Source organism: Sus scrofa, chromosome 6 (genome assembly GCF_000003025.6).
Source record: "Sus scrofa isolate TJ Tabasco breed Duroc chromosome 6, Sscrofa11.1, whole genome shotgun sequence".
In the NCBI taxonomy this organism is placed as follows: domain Eukaryota; kingdom Metazoa; phylum Chordata; class Mammalia; order Artiodactyla; family Suidae; genus Sus; species Sus scrofa.
In genome coordinates, this window is record NC_010448.4 from 141,697,670 (window position 1) to 141,711,629 (window position 13,960).

At 34.6% G+C, this 13,960-nt stretch overlaps 1 long non-coding RNA gene across 2 annotated transcripts in view; it reads right to left on the reverse strand.

Annotated features, from left to right (window-relative positions):
* LOC106507647 overlaps positions 3,070 to 13,960 on the reverse strand; it is a 226,416-nt gene continuing 215,525 nt past the window's right edge. The window contains exons 3-4 of one of the 2 annotated variants that reach the window (XR_002345146.1): positions 7,498 to 7,603; positions 3,070 to 5,403 (exon numbers count right to left, since the gene is read on the reverse strand). This is a non-coding gene — a long non-coding RNA (uncharacterized LOC106507647). Of the gene's footprint in view, positions 7,604 to 13,960 lie in introns of both variants that reach the window. The other variant, XR_002345145.1, reaches the window with a different exon arrangement.

The window sequence follows — 13,960 nt, forward strand, 5'->3', positions numbered from 1 at the left end:
ATGTATGCTCAAAGAATCATAAGTCAGGTCAAGAAACATATCAGAACCCTAGATCATTCTCCATCACCACCCAGCCATCCTTTGAAAAGGTAAATAATCACCCTCATCATTTTGCAGATTACCCACACTTGTTTTTGAACTTTATCTATATCAAAGCCTACAGTATAACTGAAAATAATAAAAATACGGCATATCAAAGCTTGTAATACATGCAGCTTAAACTACTCCTAAAGGGAAATTCGTCACCTTAAAGTACATTTTTAAAAAGGGCTGCAAATCAGTGATCTATATCTCTTGCTCAAAAAGATTTTTTAAAAAGAGCAAATTAAACACAAAGATAATAGAAAACTGTATTAGTGATAACAGAAATTAATAGAACAGAATATTAATATGCAATAGAAAAGATCGATATAGCCAAATATTAATTTATTGAAAAGTCTAATAAAATTGATAAAACCTTGATGAGAATACTTAATAGAAATTAAAGTTCAAAGTAATCAACATTAGGAACTAAAAGAAAATAATATCACTACAAATCTTACAGACATAAGAAACCTAAAGATGTGATTAAAAATTGAAGTAAAATTGACCCACAGTACTCTTCAGTTCCAGGTCCACAACATGGATTTGAAATTTCTTTACATGACAAAATGATCACCATTATAAGTCTAGTTACCATCTGTTACCATACAAAGATATTACAGTATTATTGACTATAGTCTCCATGCTGCACATTTCATCCTGTGACCTATTTATTTTTTAGCTGGGAGTTTGTACCTCTTAATCTCCATCACCTATTTAGTCATCCTCTCATTCCTCTTTCCTCTGGTAGCCACCTGTTTATTCTTTTTATCTATGAAACTGTTTCTCTTTGGTTGTGTTTGTTCATTGGTTTTGTTTTTCAGATTCCACATATAAGTGAAAATATGCAGTACTTGTCTTTTTCTGTCTGATTATTTAATTTAGCATAAAATCCTGCAGGCCTATCTATGTTGTTGTAAATTGTAAAATTTTAGTCTTTTTATGGCTGAGTAATATTCCATGTAGGTACATGTTTGTGTGTGTATATATATGTTTCTTCATCCATTCATCAGTCACTGGACATTTAGATTGCTTCCGTATCTTGGTTATTGGAAATAATGCTGTAATGAACATAGGGTGAAAATATCCTTTCAAATTAGTATTTTTTTTGTTTTCCTTTGAAAAAATACCCAGAAGAATTAGATCAAATGCTAGTTCTATTTTTAATTTTTTGAGGAACCTCCGTACTGTTTTCCATAGTGGCAGTGTCAATTTACATTCTCACCAACACTGCACAAGGATTCACTTTTCTCCACACTTGCCAACATTTGTTATTTGCTTTTTTGATAATAATCACTCTGACAGATGTGAAATGGTATGTCATTGTGGTTTTTGATTTGCATTTCCCTGATGACTAGTAATATTGAGCATCTTTCCATGTATCTGTTTGCCATCTATATGTCTTCTTTGGAAAAATGCCTATTAGAGTCCTCTGCCATTTTTAATTAATTGTTTTCTTGATGTTGAATTGTCTGATATCTTTGTATGTTTTGAATATTAACCCCTTATCAGATATATTGCTTGCAAATATCTTCTCCCTTTCATTAAGCAGCCTTTTCATTTTTGACAGTTTCCTTTGAGGTACTTTGTTTATTTTCGCCTTCCCTTGCCTGAAGAGACATGTACTGATAAATATTGCTAAGACCAATACCAAAGAGTGTACAGTCTGTTTTCTTCTAGGATTCTTAGGGTTTCAGGTCTTATGTCTTTAATCCATTTTGAATTTATTTTTTCCACGTGATGTGGGGAACTAGATTGATTTAGTTCTTCTGCATGTCCAGTTTTCCCCACACCATTTTTTGATGATGCTGTCTTTTGCCCATTGTATTTTCTCACTTCTTTCTTCATAGATTACTTGACCATATAAGAATGGGTTCATTTCTGAGCTATTTTGTTCCACTGATCTATGTGTCTGTGTGCCAATATCATACTGCTTTGCTTACTAGAGCTTTGTTGTTTAACATGAAATACATAAAGATACATTATGAACAACTTTATGCAACTGTCTTTACCATTTACAAATTACAAAATTGCAAATTTCTCTTTGATGAGAAAAATCAAAGTAGTTATTTTCAATTACTTGAAGGACTGGAGTGCTATAATTTGATTTTTTCTCATTGATGCTAAGGGCGAGAACAAAAGTGGTGAAAGAAAACAATATGGCAATACATTTAAGCTTACCCTGAGACTTTAAAGAAATCACACATTCTTTATCAGAAAAAGTACCCACATCTAGATTGGAAAGCCTGAAATGGATAATCAAGTTTTTTACATTGTAATGTTTTTATAATTATGAATTGTAACATTTTTACAATTATGAATCTTTGAGGATCTGATGAAAGCCTTGGACATTCTTCACAAATGAATACACATATATATATATAATTTAACATCAGGAAACCTCTTCATGGACTCATTAGTTAGGAAGATCTTTGGTAGAAGATATCATTATCAGGTAAAGAAATAAAGCTGTAAGATTCATATCTACTCTAAGGTAACTTTCATATTCTAAATAAATGGATATGTTACCTTTAAATGCTCTTCTATATTGTTGAAAGGTAATGTAGTATAAATGATTTAATTATGTTATATAGCACCTGCTCCATTTACATGTAATTCAGAATGTTCTCAAAGAATAACTAGAATACTTTTACTAAGAAGTATTCATATCAATATAATTATTAATGACAATATAATATTAAATATATTAATTAAAAATATCAATATTATACTATATATATCAATATCCTGGTAGTCTATCAAATAATAGTACTGCCCAAGACTGAATAAGCCCAGATTTCTCTTGAATCTCCACGGCCAAGGGTAAAACAGAATAAGTATATTTATATGTACAAAAATGTTTCCTTGAAGGTTAAAGAAACACTTTTAGAAATACTCTGGGAGTTCCTATTGTGGCTCAGAGGATTAAGGATCTGGCATTGCTGAAAGCTGGAGCACAGGTCGCAGATGTGGCTCAGATTTGGTGTTGCTTTGGCTGTGGCACAGACTGCAGCTACAGCTCTGATTTGACCCCTAGTGTGGGAACTTCCATATGCTTCAAGTGCATCCATAAAAAGAAAAAAAAGAGAAATGGTTTGAAATTATTGGGTCCACTTAAAAAAACTCTAAAATACAAAGAATAGGTCAGATACAATCTTCCAAATTTATGACCATCAGAAAGAAAGTTATAGTATATTTTTACTGTGAAAGCAACCATAAAGCAAAAAATCAAGATGTATTTACAGGAGAAATTGCTAAGAAAAAATAAAGCAGCCAAAAACTAGACTGATCAGTCTTGTTCATAACTAGGTTGAAAATATCCAACAAGAATGTGTGTTCTCGACAAGTATTCCAAGAAAATACAGAATATTTTAAAAGAATTTCTATTAAGTTTTCTTTTTTTTTTTTAACAACAGGATGCTAGAAAATCTTATTCCAAAGACCAGAAGTTTCAATTGTAACATATGTGATTTTTTTCATTCCTTACTAAGCTGATGTCAGTGTGCAAAAAGTAGAAGCCTAAACACACATTGCATGTGCTTTTGTACATTTAATGTATCTGACCTTTACACCACATGAGCTTACAATTTAATTATATGATGGTACTAGCAAGACTACAAAATAAAATCACTTAATAGTAAAACACACATGGAATATAATGTTGCACACTGTGAAGTATAGCCAATATTACACAGTATGACTCCTCAAGCATTTGAAAAAACATTCAGCAGAATAACAGCTTTTGAGAGAGGAGGTATTTTTAAGAGCAAATAAGGTCAAAATTTCATTAAGGAGTGTGAAACACAGCCTGGTATTATTAATCAATATAGACTATAAATCCTGTAATGACAGCTCTTAGCAGTTAAAGCAAAGATTTACATAGCATTTCACTTAAAATAGATTTAAATAATAATGGAATTATTTGCGTTTTGTTAAATGATTTCATTACAAATAAGATTTTGGTAAGAGAGGGATGGTATGAAAAAGGTCTCAAGTTTATACTTTAGTAAAGATTTCAAAGTACTTTGGAAATTGAGTATATTGTAGAATGAAAGAAATGTATACTTATTTTGGCTTTTAGTGTAATACATTTACATGAGAAAGCAAAATTCCTCAGTACCCAGGTCTGAATTAAATATCTTATGTGATGTTTCTTATATAAAGCTGCTGGAATAATACACCATTCTAAAACTTAGCAGCTTAAAACAACAGGGATATACTATTTTCATGTTTCTGAAGTTGACAGGGCTCTTTTTCTGATCCAATGGGTTCACTCTGAGGTTGTGTTCATCTAGACAGGCTGGGCTGGAAGATCCAAGATGGTCTCTCTTCTATCTGTCCATGGTCCTTGGAGTTGACTGCTCCAGTCAACTCAGCTATTCTTCCAGCTGCCAGCTCTTCCTGTGATGCTGCCTTCTCCAGGGCCTCTTCATAAGACCTGCCTCCAGCAGTAGAGGCAGTACTGACTTATAAAATGGCTCCTGAGTTCCAAGTGGGAGAATTCTGGGAGGGTGAGCCTCAGTGCGGAAGTACACGAATGTGTCAAGTCTCTGCATCACTTTGGCAAATGCCTCACTGATCAAAACTTCGATATGACCAAACCCAGACTCACTGTGTGAGGGCATTACAAAAGACACAGATGTGAGACGGAGGGGGCACATTCATTGCTTTTTCTTAATATAACAGCCTATATACATGAGTTATCTTTTTACATGTATACAGAGTCTGAGACATTAAATTGCTATTTTACTGCATAAGAGGCAAAAAAGCTGGTTATCCATTTATATCCTAAACAGAAATAATTCCATAAATAAGGTATACTGCAGGTGAAGAGTATTTTTTTTAATAATTATCACTTTGTAATAAAAATCCAAAGAGAGTATTCTAAAATCAACTGTTAAAGCGGATTTTTAAAATAATAAAACCAATTACCACATATGTGCATTCTGTAAAAATCATTTTCCTAGACACTTAAGGAAGGCCCAAATTAACATAACCAGGGTTTTAAAAACCTCATTCACTCAAAAAGTCTTCTTGTTGATGTTTATAAGAATTATAAATAATAATAATGCATATAAAATTGAAAGTTAACCTAAGCATAGTAACTGATGGTTCTACTGAAAACAGCCAAACATCATACATTTGCTTAAATGCATTGATAAACTTTAAAGAACATTAAGTGAAGGAATGAACTGTCGACTAAAAATTGACACTTGCCATCTGCCTCCACAAGGATTAAGTCACTAGTCATTGCAGCGGGTGACCTTCATCACACCTTGAAAGAAGTTCAGGGTGGAGATCAGGAATGAGGCACTCTGTGCTCTGGGAAAAACTGGCAGAACAGGCTTCAGGTAGTTAGATATATTCAGGAGAAGATTTTATGCACCCAAATTCTTGCATGTTCTCATATCTAGCAAAGCACTAAAATCATTAATGGTGACATCTGCTCCTCATGCATAGCAGCAAGCCTCTGTCAAAACATGCGCTTGATCACACATAAACCCCTTCACTAAAATCATATATAGTACTGATCTTTCCCCTTACCTCTTTGGAGGCGGTACCACAGAGCTATCTGAGATAGCTATAGCTGAGTCCTCATTTTGCCCCAAATACGTTAACTCACAACTTTCACATTGTGTTATTTATTTATTTGTTTGTATGTTTGTTTTTTTGTGGACAGAACCAAGATAAGTTTCTGGGCACATTATTTGCCTTGTATCTTGAGGTCATTTGATGAAGGAGGTGAACTTAAACTTTGATCTTTAAGGCCCCAAGGGCCTTGAGAACAGCAAACAAAGCCTGTGGTCCTGCAATTTCATTACAGGAGTGAATTCAAAATAAACCATCCCCTCCTCAAAAGTACTACAAGGAAAGTTGCTTGTCTCGAATTTGACAGTAAAGAGAGAGGGGAAAAATCTTCCTACAGAATTCCTAGTCCCAAAATATTCCCTCAAAGCAGATTTGGAATGAAAATGCAGGCTACATGGGTGGTCCACAAAACTTTAGGTGAAGAATTTAATACAGTAACCTAGACTAATGACACACATTCCTGAAATAAGCAAATTTTAGGACACTCTAGAGGAACCCATTTTCCTCCTAGAACTCAAAGAATTTTCACAGATAAACTTCTAAAAAATATAACTTCACAGTCAGACATGAAAGGAAAACAAATTACTATGAGTGAGAGACAGATGGCAAAGTCACAAAGCAAAATACACAGAAAAAAATTCTCATTCTGTTATTATCAAACCTGAATAGATGAAAGGAATTGAAATGCAAAGATGGACAATGAAATTTTAAAATGTGACTAATTAGATTAAAAGTAATTAAAATTTATGCAAATGGAAATGATATTTTTAAATAATCAATTAATATAAGAAAATGGATATAACTGAATTTGAATAGTGGTCATGAAATAGTATGGACAATGCCTGGATAGCATGATTAAAAATGTGGAAGAGAGGGTAGAAGACAGGTAGAGGCTAATACACGATGATTCTGAGTTTCAGAATAAGAGGAGAGAATGAGGCAGCAGCAATAGTGGAAGAGATAATATCTGAGATGTTCCTGAACTGATGAAATATCAGATATACACATCTGGGAATCTATGGATCCCAAGCAAGAGAAATAAAAACAAATTCAAACCTGGAGACAAAAAAGGTAAAGAAGTATGAATTAGACGGTTAAAACATCTGTAATAAAGAGCTTTGTCCATTTTTGATGCTGCTGACAGCTTTCAAGGGCCACATCTGTATAAGGTGATAAGAAAGCCTTGGTGCTCTCTTCTTTGGCATTGGCAAGAAGTTCAAATTATGCGGTCCCACCTCTTACTTATAATAAAAATCTAGCCAGTCTTTTTTCTCTGCTCTTTCAGAACATTTTTTAGGTCACTTTGGGAGCCTGCCCTACCCTCCTCAGAAAGCCTCATTATATGAGTAATAAACTTATTCACATGTTCTTGGGTCATGTCTGCAACATCAGTCTCAACATGAGAATTAAATTTAGGAGTTCCTAGGTGGTCTAGTGGTTAGGACTCAGTGTTTCACCACTGTGGCCTGTGTTTAATTCCTGGTCTGGAAACTGAAATCTCACATCAGGTTGCTGCATGCTACAGCCTAAACAAACAAACAAATAAACAAATAAATTTGGGTAAAGGTTCATATTGGTTGAAGAGATAACCACAACAACTGGTACAGCAAGCAGTGTGCCTGGATGGGACCACCACCACTACCAGGGATATTTCTTCTCTCTTGGGCTTGCTAACTGGCTCTGCTGCCTACTGGTGCTTGTTTGCATTGCACTTACAAATCCTACCAAGTCTCTGTTTAGATTTAACCAACTGTCTCAGTTAGATCGAGCTGCCAAAACAAAATACCATAGACTGAATGGCTTAAACAACAGAAAGTTATTTCTCACAGTTCTGGAGGCTGCGAAGTCCAAGATCAAGGTGCTAGCCAATTTGGTTTCTGGTGAGAGCACTCTTCCTGGACTGCCAATGGCTGCCTTCTCACTATGGCCTCACCTGGCAGAGAGAGAGAAAGTGAGCTCTCTAGCATTTCTTTTTATAAGGACCCTACTGGATCAGGGTTCCACCTTTATTACCTCATTGAAACTTTTAATTTCTTCCTATAAATGCCCTATATCCAAGTACAGTCACAATGGGAATGGGACTTTAACACATGACTTTTGGGAAGACACATACTTTCAGTTCATAATATCTTTTTTATATAAGTTTTATAATGTTTAGAGACAAGACCATAGAGTTATTGCCTTCCTGCAAATGAATTGGAGAGTATATCCCATCCTGGACTTGTGTGTCTTGATTCCAGGATAAGCCACGACTGACACTAGGGTCAGGGGAATAGCACTTCTGGTGACCACTGCATGTGTGTTTCCGCCAGGCATTAGTCCCATTCTATAGAGGGTTCAGGGGAAAGACAAATACCCTGAGCACTATGTGAGCCCATTGAAAGCTGGTTCATGTGGAGAAAGAGAAATTACAATGTAGTACGCTGAGGTCATGCTTCTAACAGTAAATGGCTCACTAGGACCCTACAAAATGCCACTACTGCAGCTGCTAGCTATGCTTCTGTTGCAACAAAGACCCTGATCCTCAGGGTTATAGGGCATATAGTCATGGCATCTCTGTGGAACAGCCACTGACTCAATATTGGTGAAGTTTTCTGACCTTAACACTACTGATGGGAGGCTCTCTGGAAGGAGGATTATACATATATGTAATGATATAAAACCATCAAAAAAGACAAAAAACAAAAACCTTAATATAGGGTGAGGAAATGAAAAAAAAAAAAAAGAAAAGAAAAAAAAGAAAACAGAGGAACAGAGTCCAAAATTTGGCCCAACAGAAACCACAAATTCATTTATGTAGCAAAAAGATAACATGGTGCTGACTGGCATTTTGCCTTTATAACACAGGTTCTACATTAACTTAAACACCAACTGAAATTCACCAATTGGCAAACCTTGGTGGCCTTAATCATTATGGGGACTGAAATTAGGGTTATTCATGGAGATCCCATTAAATTTAAATAAGGTACCCCTATAATGTTATGGGAGTTACTGAACATAAAATAGAGGAAGAACAGGTATGCTTTACCTTAGCCATTGAAATTATTGCTTTGCCTAAATTCCCTGTAGTCATAGTGCCCAATTTTCTAAAATATCCCGTGGTGGTCAAGGCTGCTCTGACTCAATGAGCAATAAATTAGAATTAAATTAAGTCTTTGGCACTTAGAATTGGCTTGATAAAATGAGACTCTATGGACATTTCCCCAAGATAAAATAGTTCATACAGCCCAATATAAATGAGAATAGGGCCTTCAAGGATGGAAACCCATTATATAAGACCTATTTAGAGGAGGGTTGATTACTTCGACTGCTTCTCTAATTAACAGCCCTGCATTTAAACTTGGAAAGAATGAATGGCACTTCATAGTGGTTACTGCAATGTTATTGCTGTAGTCACACCTATTAAGGTCTCCATAAACAATAGTATCAAAATTACTGACTCTAACCAGCAACTGATAAATACTATGTAGTCATAGATTTGGTTAATATGTTCAGTGTATACTTTAATAGCCTCTCAGATGCAGTTTGCTTTCATAGTCTAAGGGACACAATAATGCATCTTATCTGGTTACTCCTGGGCTACCTCAACACCCCTGTGATCATACATAATCTTTGCAGTTATGATCTTAACCACATTCAACTTTCTCCAGGAGCACAGGTATGCTATGCCTCTGATGACATCCTTCTCCAAGGAGATTCACTTCATATATTCATTCGGAACATACAAATACTCACCAAGGGGTTCACAAAAATGACATGGGTCATTGTCCCACACATAGTACAGGTCCCCACCACTTTAATTCCTGAAAATTATTGGATAAACTGAGAGCTTCTTCACCCCAACACTGTCAAGAAATAGCTATGGACCCTCTCAGCACTCGTGATGTTAAAGCCCAAGATCTTTTAGGCTTTGAGTTCTGGAAACAACATATTCCTCATTTATAAGTCTTACTGTTACACACAAATCAGTTCACTATAAATAGAACATCTTACACCAAAAGGCTTAGAATCTGTCCACATTGCAACAGACTAGGCATTTCCATTAGTGTACCCATAAAGATTCCTTTATTCTAGGGAGTTGCTTTTAGGGTCTTTGGTTCACCCATGTTGTTCATAAGTTGCTCATGGGCTTCTGGTACAAGAAATCACCCTCATTTTTGCTGCATCCAATCCATTAAAGTGGCAATTGCTGGTCATACGCTGAGCTCTCTTGAAAACAGAAGCTTTTCAGGACCTGAGCCAATGACCCTTCATACACAGATGCCATTATGCCATGGGTCATGGAAGCAGCATCCCATGAGTTTAGCTTAGTCAGAAAAGTCTCCTTACTACAAGATGGAGCCAAACCTGAGCCTTCTGGCTGAGCCCACCTGCAAGAGTGGGGAAAAAGAGTAGGAGGGAGGGTACTGTTCTCTCCTCATTCCCTTGCCAAATGCCACAAAGATAGAGGAGCTCACCCCTCTTCTGCACCCCTTAGCCTCTTGAGGAGCCCCTTGATATCAACTGAATGTGCATCAAAGGGCGTTTATAAAAGAAGGATGGGAGAGCCACAATTAAATGAGATAGAGCACACTGGATAATTGCTGCTTTTCATCCTTTAACTGCATATTCTAGAACAAGAATGGAACCCAAGAGTCAGAACAGTTATCTCAGAGTCAGTCACCATCCTAACACAGGATACCCTGGCCAACAATCAGCCCCATCTGTACATTTTTACCGACTTTTGGGTCTCAATTAGTCAATGACAGCAGCAATTCCTTATCCAAGATTTTGCCTTTGGAATAAAGAATTTAGTTATATCTTGTTTCACAGACACCCAAAATACAGAGGACATACATGTCCCTGCATGTGCTAAGTCACCGGACAAAGCCTCACAAAGATATTCCTTATTCCTTCCAGAGTTCCAAATATAACAGGTAGTGGCCAAGGCACTCATTTCACTTCTCAGAATCTACAATGCTGGGTTCTTGCACAAAGAACTCAACAGAACTTTCGACAGTCTTACCAGTTTCAGGCTATAGGCCTCATAAACCATCATAATGTCTTACTTAAATGAGGTCAAATTCAATTAAATGAAACATGGCACTTTTTAGTCCTCAGTCAAATATCAGGAATAAATTGTAACAAAGAGTGTGACTCCATTTTTGATGCTTGACTGCTAACAGCTTTCAAGCCCCACCAATCTCCTTTCCCCTTCGGTCCCATATCTGGGCAAGCTGATAAGAAAGATATCTGTTCCTTCCTTTAGCACTGGCAAGAAATTTAAATCAGAAATCCAGGCCAGCACACAGATACCCTTGCCCTAGTCCCAAACCTGAAATAAAAGCCTACCAAATCTCTCTTCTCTGCACCCCCAAAATATTTTGAAACCAGCTGGAGAGCCTGTCCTTTCTCCCCATGAAGTCTCATTAAATGACTAATAAACCTTTTCATTCCCTCTTGGTATATGTGCAGTGTCATCGGTTTTGATATTCAAAAAAAATTTGGGGTAGGAGCATCTGTCCTATCTCTGTAAGTGACTACAACTCATCTATTTTTTAATCAAATAAAAATTAATTGAAAATTAAGTTAAATTTATAAAAGTGAAAGTGTTCTATGGAACTTGTACTATTTGAAATCAGAATGAAAATATTGAGCATATGCCAAATTTGATAAGTTAATTCCACATGTTAAAAATTTCTAAACTAACCTTGGAAAATATCTATGTATAACTTAAAATCTAGTATAGGAAAGCAACTGATGTGAGAAAAAAAAAATCTATTCACTATAAGGTAAGAATGAAGGAAAAAACATATAGAAATGATAATGAAAAGCATAAAATGTTAGAAATTAAAATTATAATTACCCAAAATGCAAATTCACTGTTACCATAAAAATATAAGAACTTACAATTCAATTTTTAACTTCTGCTCTATACTATCAGTAAGTATATCCTCAATTTATGAATACCTACATGCTCAAAGTAAAAGGATAAAAAAATACAAAGCAAATACCAATTTTAAAAAGCTGATGTAGCAACTAATATCAGATAAAACAGACCTTAAGACAAAAATATTAGTAAAGAAAGAAACATTATATAAGAAGTTTAATGTGTATGCATCCAATAATATAATATAACATTATATAAAGCAAAATGACACAGAGAAAAAATAAATACATCCCTGATTAGAATGGGAGATATTAATGTATTTTTTCAGGAATTTCTGCTATGGTACAATGGGATTGGCAGCATCTCTTCAGCAACAGGATATAGGTTTGATCTCCAGCCCTGCACAGTGGGTAAAAGGATCCACCACTTCTGCAGCTGCAGCATAGGTCACAACTGCAGCTCGGATCTGATCCTGGCCTGGGAACTCTATATGCCATGTGGAGGCCAGAAAAAGAAAAAAAAAAAAGTATTTTTTTCAGTAATTGTTAGTTAAAGCAGCAAAGTATGAATGTCCTAGATGCTCTAGAATTTTGCCAAGAATTAGCATGGTCAGTCTTCACATTAGCTATTTTTAAAAATGTATAGTAATACAATATCTGATTGAGGTATTCCTTCTATTTCTCATCTGTATATATACTTTGGTTAAGTGTCTGTTCAAATCTTTTTGCTTACAGTTTTGAGGTTGTCTTTTGTTTATTCTTGTTTTTTTTTTAATTGAAGTATACTTGATTTACAATATTATATAATTTCAACATAACACAGTGATTCAATATTTTATAGATTATATTCCATTTAAAGTTATAAAGTATTGGCTATACAATATATCCTGGTAGCTTACTTATATCATATATAGTAGTTTATACCTAATCTCCTATCTTTCCCCTCCACCTTCCCTCTCCCCACTCATAACTACTAGTTTGTCCTCATTATCTGTGAGTCTGTTTTATTCATTTGTTTTATTTTTTTATTCTACATATATCTGATAACATACAGTTTTTGTTTTACTCTGACTTATTTCACTAAGCATAATACCCTCTAGGTTCATCTGTTGTTGTAGATGGAAAAATTTCATTCTTTTTAATGGCTAAGTAATACGCCATTGTACACACACACACTACATTTTCCTTAACCATATATGCAGGTATATATATATGTGTGTGTGTCTGTATGATACATCTTCTTTATTCTTTCATCTGTTGATGAACACTTAGATTGCTTCCATATCTTGGATATTAAAAATAATGCTGCTATAAACATTGGACGCATATATCTTTCTGAATTACAGTTTTTGTTTTCTTGAGATATATGCCCAGGTGGAAAACTGATGGCTCATATAGTAATTATGTTTTAGCTTTTTGAGGAATATGCATACTCTTTGGAGTTTTGAAAGATTCTCATACATTCTAGAGGCAGACCTTTATGAACTACATGATTTGCAGTATTTCCTTCCAGTGTATGGCTTTTCTTTTAATTCTTAGCATTATCTTTCAAAGATTAGATTTTAATTTGCATAAAGCCCAATTTATTAATTTTTTCTTTAATAGATTATGTCATGGCTAAGAAATCTTTGCCTAAGCCAAGTATGCAAATATTTATTGTTATGTTTTCTTTTAGAAGTTTTATAGCTTTTGGCCTAATGCTATAAATTTTCTCACAAATACTGTTCAGTGAAAACTCAACCAATTCAGATATATTATTTTCATTTTTATTTTGTTCAAAATAACTTCTAACTTCTATTTTGATCCACTGTACGTATTTTATTCAATTTTCAAATACTTGGTAATTTCTCAGAGATATTTCTATTGTCTATTTTAAATTTAATTTCATTGTAGTCAGAAAATACACTTTGAATGAACTGAATATTTTGAAAATTTATTGACATTTGTTTTGTGGCCAGATATGATCTAACTTAATATCTAACTTAATATGTTTTTTGTGCAATTGAAAATAATTTCATGTTGGATGTAATATTATAAAGATGAACATTAGTTGATAGTTCTGTTCATATCTTCTCTACTCTTATTGATTTTTCTGAAAACTTGCTGTATCAATTATTGAGAGAGTGGTACTGATATCTTCAACTATAACCATGGACTTGCCTATTTCCCTACTCAGTTCTATCAATTTTTGCTTCATGTTTTTTTAAGTCCTGTTATTTTCATAAACATTTAGAACTTTCAATGCCTATGCTGATATAAAATAAGACCCCTAAATAGTAAATATGCATGTTCACGAATGGAGAGACTCAATATGACACAGATGCTAATTTTTTCCATATTGACCCAAGGATTCAACACTATTTTCTTCAGAATTCTTTGCCTTATCTTATGCTTCTTTTATGAATTTTACTAGTTATTTTAT